Source organism: Physella acuta, unplaced genomic scaffold (assembly GCF_028476545.2).
Source record: "Physella acuta isolate Inbredline_101_S28 unplaced genomic scaffold, ASM2847654v3 ptg000795l, whole genome shotgun sequence".
In the NCBI taxonomy this organism is placed as follows: domain Eukaryota; kingdom Metazoa; phylum Mollusca; class Gastropoda; family Physidae; genus Physella; species Physella acuta.
The window spans coordinates 183,929-193,258 of record NW_026732313.1 but is presented as its reverse complement, the minus strand read 5'-3'; positions in this window follow the sequence as shown (position 1 = coordinate 193,258).

The window sequence follows — 9,330 nt, the reverse complement described above, 5'->3', positions numbered from 1 at the left end:
ACTTTAATTAGGTGTATTTGATTATATGTTTACAATATTTGCATGCTTGAAGTATTATTGTTGAAGAACAACTTATTGATGTTTATTGTAATTGGTATCATTGTAAAGGGAATTGTCTGTGGTTTCAGAGGATAAGCTTATTAGAATTTTAGGAGATCGCGTTAAGTTTTTATATAGGGTTATTTGGGGTCGGTTAGCACAAAAGCGGGGGAAATTTTCACAGGTAAGCGTTAGAATTCGTGCCAAGAGCAAGGTGTCATCCGAGACGCTCGCGGGTGGGGTATATAAGCCGGTGCGTTAGCCTTAGAGGGGATGGAGAAACGACGGCCCTAGCCAGTAATTTATGCAGCACACGTATTGGCGCTATAGTCTTGTTAGATGCGCGCTACACAGACAATTCCCTACCAAGAAAGATAGTCAAATAAAGATTTGCAGAAGACTGCTTATTCTTCGTTCTTGATCGTCTGTGACTGTGACTGAGAGTGAGAAATAGAAGAGAAGAAGAACGTTTACAATTGATAGAAGCAAGAATATTACAATAGAACAGTACATTTGAGAGTAGTAAAAACGTTACATTTGGTGGCAGCGAAAGAAACGATCTTTAACACGCAACCAGAGAGACTGAAAGCAGGCCAGTAGTACAGAGGAGAAAAATGGCAGACATTGAACTACAGGCTCAAATAAGAAACCTGCAAGAAATGATTAAAGAACTCAGAATCGCTAGACAAGATGAGCGACCATTAAGTATGAACCAGGCGTTACCACAATACGACGGGTCAGCGCCATTCCAAGTGTTTTGGAATAAGTTCCAAGCAATATCTCGCATTAACAGCTGGAATGAAGATAGACAGCTACTGCATCTACCAGCTTGTTTGGAGGGGAGTGCGGCCAACTTTGCATTTCTTGAACTCACTCAAGTTGACCGAGCAACGCTTGAAACGTTTGTCGCAGCACTGAGCGCTAGATTTGACACCAGGGTGGGCACCGCTACACATCTGACCCAGTTAGAAAATAGAAAGATGTCAGCAAGGGAGACAACCGCTGAATATACGTCCGATGTGAAACGACTGACGGCCATGGCTTTCCCGTCAGCTGACCAAGCAACTAAAGCAACAGTTGCACTGCGCTATTTTCTCAAGGGGCTACAAGATCCTCACCTCGCAGGTATCATTGCCGCCCAGCGCCCAGTTAGCACAGATGAGGCCAGAAACATTCTGGACGAATACCTCAGTGCTAGAGACAGCACAACAAAAACAAAAATGTGTTCGGTGCAGGAACAGAGCCAGATAGATAGCCTACAGCAGGAGGTGAAAAGACTACAAGAGATGGTCAGTAATCAACGTAGGCCCAGCGACTCGGGATGCTACACTTGTGGGGGCAGACATTTGGCTAGGAATTGCCCAAGAAATAGTAGATTTCAAGAAATGAACCAACGTCGGTCAACTAATAGAAACAGTTATCAAGCCCGGCCGACCCAATCTACAGCCAGAATAAATGAAATCCGACAGAATGATACAGATAACAATGATGAAAATCTTTTAGGCCTTAACTTTCTGAAAGTAAAAGCCGCGGCAAGCAACAAGCAAGTGGACGTGCCAACAGAGATTTCAATCCGTAGTGTTTCCCCTGGGTGTTCAGTAGTGGTGACTGTAACGGTAGCAAGGAACAATATGATGTTTCTGGTAGACACGGGCGCTGCTGTCACTGTCATGTCCACAAGAGCCTTCAACAAGTTACCACAAGCCATTAGAAACAAACTTAAACCCATGGACAAGAAGGTCACACTGCAATCTGCAGGGGGTGACAGAATAAACTGTCTAGGCACATGTACAGTAGATATGAGAGCTGGCAATGTTGTCACAAGGTGGACAACAGTCATAGCTGACATTGAGGAAGATGGTTTCTTGGGGATGGACTTCCTAATGAAACATGAGTTTCAATTTTCGGCTAAAAAGGGCTTATACCTCAATGGTAGAAGAGTCCCAACACAGACCAGAGGCAGAGAAAAGATGTTCAAAGTAGAAGACCAAAGATGGCGGTCCAACTTCTACAACTTTAATGACGCAGTTCCAAGAAGCACACAAAATACACATAGAGTGGCACCAGTTGCCGCAATATTGAAAGCTTCTATTACAGACCAGAAACATGATCGATTCTATCTGCGGAAGGGTCTACAGTTCTCCCAGCAGGAAATTCGGAAGGCTCAAAAGGATGATAATGTTTTGAAGAAGTGTATTACCTGGGTGCAGAACGAACAGAGACCTGAACAGAGGGAGTTAACCGCAGAAGGCCGGGAACTCCGCTATTACTGGCTGAATTTTAACAGACTGACACTTGCAGATGGCATATTATGTTGGAAGTGGGTGACAAAAGAACGGAAGACAGAACTAAAGGTGATAGTGCCACATCTCCTAATGTCTAAGGTTCTAGACAAGTGTCACAATAACAAGGGCGCCAGACATGTTGACATTCAAAACACATTAGCCAAGGTACAAGAATATTATTTTTGGTTTAGAATGAAACATGAGGTCACCAGCTGGGTGAACTGTTGCGAGAGATGTCAAGTTAGGCAACAACCTGTCGAGAAGACAGCAGGCATACACGAGAGGAACAAAAGATACTACGACCTCAACATTGTCTCCAATGACTACAATGTTGGAGATGTGGTGTTGTGTCTGGAGGAGGCGAGGAAAGTAGGCGTGAGTAGGAAGCTTGCTCCCAGACACTGGAAAGGTCCATACGTCATCATAAGGAAACTGAGTGACCTTCTCTTTGAGATAGAGAACAAGGACAAAAAGACAAAAGTCGTGCACCACGACAAACTAAAACCATTTCACCAAAAGGGAACCAACGAAATGGATCGTTGACTTACAACTCAAACTTCATCACGATGGTGGTTCACCTCAACTGTCGGAATACTCAACGGACGATGAGACAGGCGACAAAGGTCAAGACACAGAGAATCAGCTGTCAGAGAGAGGCGATGATCACAGGGCTGATGAAACAAGCCCAAAACTAACTGTTACTACACACAACGACGCAAGGGGAAACACAAGACCCCGACGAGAAATCAAACGACCTCGTCGACTGTTGGATTAACAAAAATAGAGCCTGTTAAATTGATAAGTATAGACTGTGTGCTGGATTATTTGGATACCGTGTGAATTCTTAAAATAGTGTTCTGGATTATTAGGATACCGAGTGAATTCTTAAAATAGTGTTCTAAATTACTTAAATATCGGGTGAATTCTTAAATAATGATCAGGATTATTAAGATACCTTGTGAATCTTTAAAATCAGGTGTTTTTCATTACATTCCTGGATGTGAATGTATTCCAACGAAATGTAAGTAGATACAGTTTAACTTTGTGCTAGGACCAATATAGAAGCTTTAGAAGCATTACAATTATGCTCATGGTTTGGTCTGTGAACATACCACAGGAACATTGAAATTATAAGATGTACAGATCTAACCAGAAGGAACGTAGACATTACAAATGCAAAACAAGACTGTATAATAACTTCATGTTAATCGATATTACAATGGATCCAGTTTCTGGTTGTTGTTTTTTTTTTTATTTGAACATTATGTTGCATTTTGATAATTATAATTGATGTTGATGATGTATCATGTTTATGAAGATGTGATTTAAGATGTTGAATATACAAAGCCTTTAATAAACTAAATCAATTTTGAGGACAAAATTCTTAACTTTGGTAGGGTCAAATGTAGTGAATTTGTTAGAAATTAGTCAATTGTGCTTAGTAGAGCAAGAAGAAAAAGTCATATCTTAATAAATAGTTGGTATTATAGCATGAAAATTGGATGAACTATTAGGCCAAGCTTGATCTTTAATTAGAATATCTTAGTGTTAGTTAGGAGCAAGCCGATATTATTGAAATCTACTTTAATTAGGTGTATTTGATTATATGTTTACAATATTTGCATGCTTGAAGTATTATTGTTGAAGAACAACTTATTGATGTTTATTGTAATTGGTATCATTGTAAAGGGAATTGTCTGTGGTTTCAGAGGATAAGCTTATTAGAATTTTAGGAGATCGCGTTAAGTTTTTATATAGGGTTATTTGGGGTCGGTTAGCACAAAAGCGGGGGAAATTTTCACAGGTAAGCGTTAGAATTCGTGCCAAGAGCAAGGTGTCATCCGAGACGCTCGCGGGTGGGGTATATAAGCCGGTGCGTTAGCCTTAGAGGGGATGGAGAAACGACGGCCCTAGCCAGTAATTTATGCAGCACACGTATTGGCGCTATAGTCTTGTTAGATGCGCGCTACACAGACAATTCCCTACCAAGAAAGATAGTCAAATAAAGATTTGCAGAAGACTGCTTATTCTTCGTTCTTGATCGTCTGTGACTGTGACTGAGAGTGAGAAATAGAAGAGAAGAAGAACGTTTACAATTGATAGAAGCAAGAATATTACAATAGAACAGTACATTTGAGAGTAGTAAAAACGTTACAGTACTGCAGTTTGCTTTAACTGGCGTCTATCTGTTAGGAGGAAAAACAAATAGATTTTGTCAAAATTTTAAACATGTAGGCTATTGTAGGTTGGAATCTGTGGCGTAGCTACCGTAAAGCTAGCGTAATCAAGGCATAGGGACCCAAGGCAAATAGGGGCCCTTTTCCCTCTTTTTTTTTTTAAACTTTCGCATTGGAATTTTAATATTTATTGTATTTTTAAAATAATTTTAAAAAGAAATCGGAATCCAGTTTCTTTTCTAGTGTAGAAGTAATACAAAAAAAAATCCAAAAAGGCCCCCAGATCTTTCTTACTGGGGAGGGGTTGTACATGGCCCATCGGTATTTATAACACTATAAGCATTGTTGCATTGTCGGGCAAGCCGTTGAGAGAATTAGCCTATAAATGAACTTGAACATTGACTCTGTTGTGAGATTAGCATCCGGCACCCGCAAATTTAGACGCATCGCTAAAAACTGTCTACCCCACCGCCACAAACCTGCACCCCTCCCCTCTCAACTATCTGTCCTCAACTAATTCCATCCATCCAGGATTACAATTGAGCCATTTTTTTTTAAATAACAGCCGTGGAAAGTTCTCGCAACAAGCTAAGTAGAAAACGTGTCAATGTTTTTTCTAGTTTTAACCTTAATCACAATTTGTTGACCTAATCCAGGGGTTCCCAACCCCGTGCCCGCGGGCGCCATGGCGCCAGCCGAACGATTCGTATGTGCCCGCCTCTCACTTTTCGACAGACAGAATTTTTTTCATAAACATTATTGAAAGGTTGAAGGGGATGGAAAGTTTGAGGGGAGGGGGGGTGCAAATAGAAAATTTGAGGGGGGTGCAAATCGAAAATTTAAGGGGGGGATGCAAATCGAAAGTTTGAGGGGGGGGGTGCAAATCGAAAGTTTGAGGGGGGATGGGGTGCAAATCGAAAGTTTTGTCACCGGGTGACGGGAAGGGTCGCTACGCCTCTGGAAGGAGTTTGTCGATTTAAAATAGGTGGTGCCCGCCACCCTACCGATATTTTAGAATGTCCTCTAGAGTAAAACAAGTTAATCAAAAAGTCTAGTGACAATTTTAGCGCAATTTCCTTATGTACGTGTCATCACGTTCAATAGATGCGTCATCACGTTCCATGGCTGCGCCATCACGTTCAGTAGGCGCGCAATGGTTTTTAGTCATATAACTCTATTGTTTTTAAAAAATGTGAAAAAATGATTAGGCCTAGCGAAACAAATCTTGTAATTGTAACTCCCTATCACTCTCATATAAATTATAAATAAATTAATAGGGTACAAAAATAACGTTTGAATTAATAAGTAAATAAGTAATAAAAAAAATAAACTAATAGCAAGATCTAAAAGATAGCGAAAAATAGATATCTATATATTGCTATATAGTACTGTAGTGTATTATGTATAATGTAAGTTTAAAATTTTTTTTGAGACCGAACGAAAGGATATTTTTGAAAATTTTCTTCGGCAATATTGTTCTAAATTATGACAGGAATCGATTGGTAAATGCTTCAGGTCGCTAAGTGGTCTGGTTGCCAAGATATGGGCAAAAAACTGCATTTTTTTCGAGGCTTTTTGGCTTTTCTGGGAAATCCAGGAAGGAATTCCGGGAATTTTTTTAGCCCACTATCATCGTCGGAACTTCTTTAACATATTTGCTTTTGGAACAAGTCCTCGATATTGCTTCGTTGAGGAGGAGATACGACTTAAAGCTGCGAACACACATCCATTCCCAGAAAAGACGAGTTAATAAACGCAATTCTCCAGAATGGAAATTGCGCTAAAAAGGTTGGGAACCCCTGATCTAATCAATATGCCGCTACATAAAGATTTTTGTTTGTCTCATTGTCCTTTATGCATTAATACAAAAATGATCCAACTGCCAAGAAACATTGGGAAGTCGTTTATAATAATTCAGACAAACCTCTAGTGACCGTGAAATTTTCTACCACAACCCCACACATAAGGAGCAGTGTCTTCCCCCCCCCCCCCCGCCACGAAGCGAAGCCTGAAAGAAACTCTTACTCTTACAAAGTTATCTGCCTTTAAATATTTTTTTAAAATTTCGTTCGGAGAGCTGCCCCTTGACAATAGTTTCCCAGCGGTTTTCTTAGCATCTGTAGTCAGTTAATTGGGTGTCCTGCACAAGGGGTCAGGGTTACTGCTTAATTCAACGGTCAAACTGCACAAGAGTATCAGCCGGCGCCCCGGGCTCTCCCCGTGAGTACTACGGCGCATAAACTTGTTTTAATGATCGCCATGCCCTAGGGATACGGAACGCTACTATAATCAATGGCAAAAGAAAATAAGGGGTGTCCTCCAGCCGCCTCGACAGTAGTATACAGTTGGGCGCCCCAAGTCCCTCCATTATGATGATGTTATGAAACAAGTTATAGATATGCCCTTTGGGTCAGTAACTTGACCATCGGAAGTATCGAACGTACTGAAGCAGCTAAAATGGACTTCAAAGAACATATTAATCACTTTCCAAACTTATAAGAAAGAAGAGAAAAAAACAAATCTAAATAAAGCATGAGCAACTCTACTTGGGAGGAGGAGGCTCCGCCCCCCCCCCCCCCCCCCCCACACACACACACACTCCAAAACATGTCTACCGTCCCATTCAACGAAATATAATTATATACTTTTTCCAGTGTCCGCCCCCTCCCAGAAAATTCTACCCCCGCCCCCCGAAAATTTCAAGTACCCCCATCCCTCTCCGGGGAGGGAAAAGTCTGAAAGAAACACTGGTCGCATTTGTAGATCATAAAAACTAAAGGAAGAATCTGGGCGGGGCTTCGCCCCTACCGGAAGAGATGCTTGGGAAAAAAACCGCACGCTAAACACTTTTAAAGATTACAAAAAGTTCCCCCCTCCGGAGAGGAAAAAGTCTGAAAGAAACACTGGTGTCGCGCATAGCCACTACCCGAAGATTTGCATTAAAGAAATTGCAAGAAAACCACTTTTTAGATTAGACACATTAATTAGGCGGTAATTTTATTATAGAGTATCGATGAAGAAATTTCTTTTTAGGTGGGGAGGGGTGGGGGCTCAGACATTCTTACGCGGGGGTGGGGCTTCGCCCCTACCCGAAGAATTGTATGAAAGAAACTCTTCACGCAAACCACTTAGATTAGACAAAATTTCCTTTTTATTCAATGTTTACTCGAGAATCAATGACGTCATATTACTGTGTGCACTCTCCGGCTTGAGATTATTTTCTACTCTATGCTAAATGTGACGACGTCATATTTCGTTTTTCGAATTACAATGCATGTTTTTAATTTGCTTGTGTTTTCTCTAGAGCGTTCTTGTCAGATACATAGACAGACAGCGAAACTATTAGTATTAACGAGAAAAATGGCCCGTTGAGGAAGGATACAACGGGCGCTAGGCTGATAGTGCTGTCTCTTTTCTCTAAACTAAAACCACCCCACCCCCCCCCCCCCACACACCACCCCCCACCCCCACCCCCACCCCCCCACCCCCCAAAAAAACATGTTTCGTTGAGGAAGGATACAACGGGCGCTAGGCTGATAGTGCTGTCTCTTTTCTCTAAACTAAAACCACCCCACCCCCCCCCCCCCCCCACACACACACCACCCCCCAAACCCCCACCCCCCACCCCCCAAAAAAACATGTCTCGTTGAGGAATGATACAACGGGCGCTAGGCTAATAGTGCTGTCTCTTTTCTCTAAACTAAAACCACCCCACCCCCCCCCCCCCCCACACACACACACCAGACAGAGCGTTCTTGTCAGATAGATAGATAGATACACAGACAGCGAAACTATTAGTATTAATATTTATTTACTAGCCATCGGTACCCGTTTCACGTGAATTATATGCCTATATATTTTAAAATGTTGTACTTGTTTGAGAAAAATAATTTATAAAATAGTTATTGGTCAAAACGCAATGTGCTTTACTACACGCTGAACGATATTAGTGACAAACCAAAGAAATAACTAATTAGCTAAAAATCCGATACACATTTAACATAACATAGGCACACACTGATTAAGTGACTTAAATGATTCCGTTAAAAACTCGACTATTCAATGGTATTATGTATAGATCTATAGATTTAAATGAAATAGTTTATTTCTTCATCGGTAACCATACCATATTGAATGCACTCGCTGATTAAGAGACTTAAAATTAAGAGATTTAAAAAGATTTCTTTAAAAACCCGGTTGTTCAATGGTAGTTATGTTGTTTTTGTCTTTTTAAAAACATCTATTTCGGCTGAGCATGGGCTTTGTTTCTTTTAGACTTTTTTCTCCGGGGGCACTTGAAATTTTCGGGGGAGGGGGGGGGGGGGGGCGGACACTGTTAAAAGTATATATTTTCTATATAAATTTAATTTCGTTCGGGGGGGGGGGCGGTAGACTTTTTTCGGGGAGGGGGGGGGGTCCGCCCCCCGAAGAAATGCCTGGAAGAAACTCTGAGCATGGGTCTGTCCACACTATCTCTTCATATGCTAAAAAGACAAAAACAGGTGAACTCTACTTCACCTGCCCCGTGTCCCGCCAAGTCCCAAAAGGCAACTTTATTATCAACATATTCAAAAAAAAAATTGAATTAAATTTAAGATTGACTTGGTGTGTCTCGAACCAGTACCACCGACATGGTATCAATTACACTCTCGACTTTGTTCGAATTTATCAACCATGACCTTTTTGCCGACTCAATTAAGCGGTACGTGTCAACTGGTTATGCGCCATTGAGGCCATTGACTCCGATTTCAGCCTGCTTTTCTTTTTGGATTTGCTTCCATAGCCTTTGTCCAACCAAGAACAAACTACAAGGCAGCAGTTGTTTGATT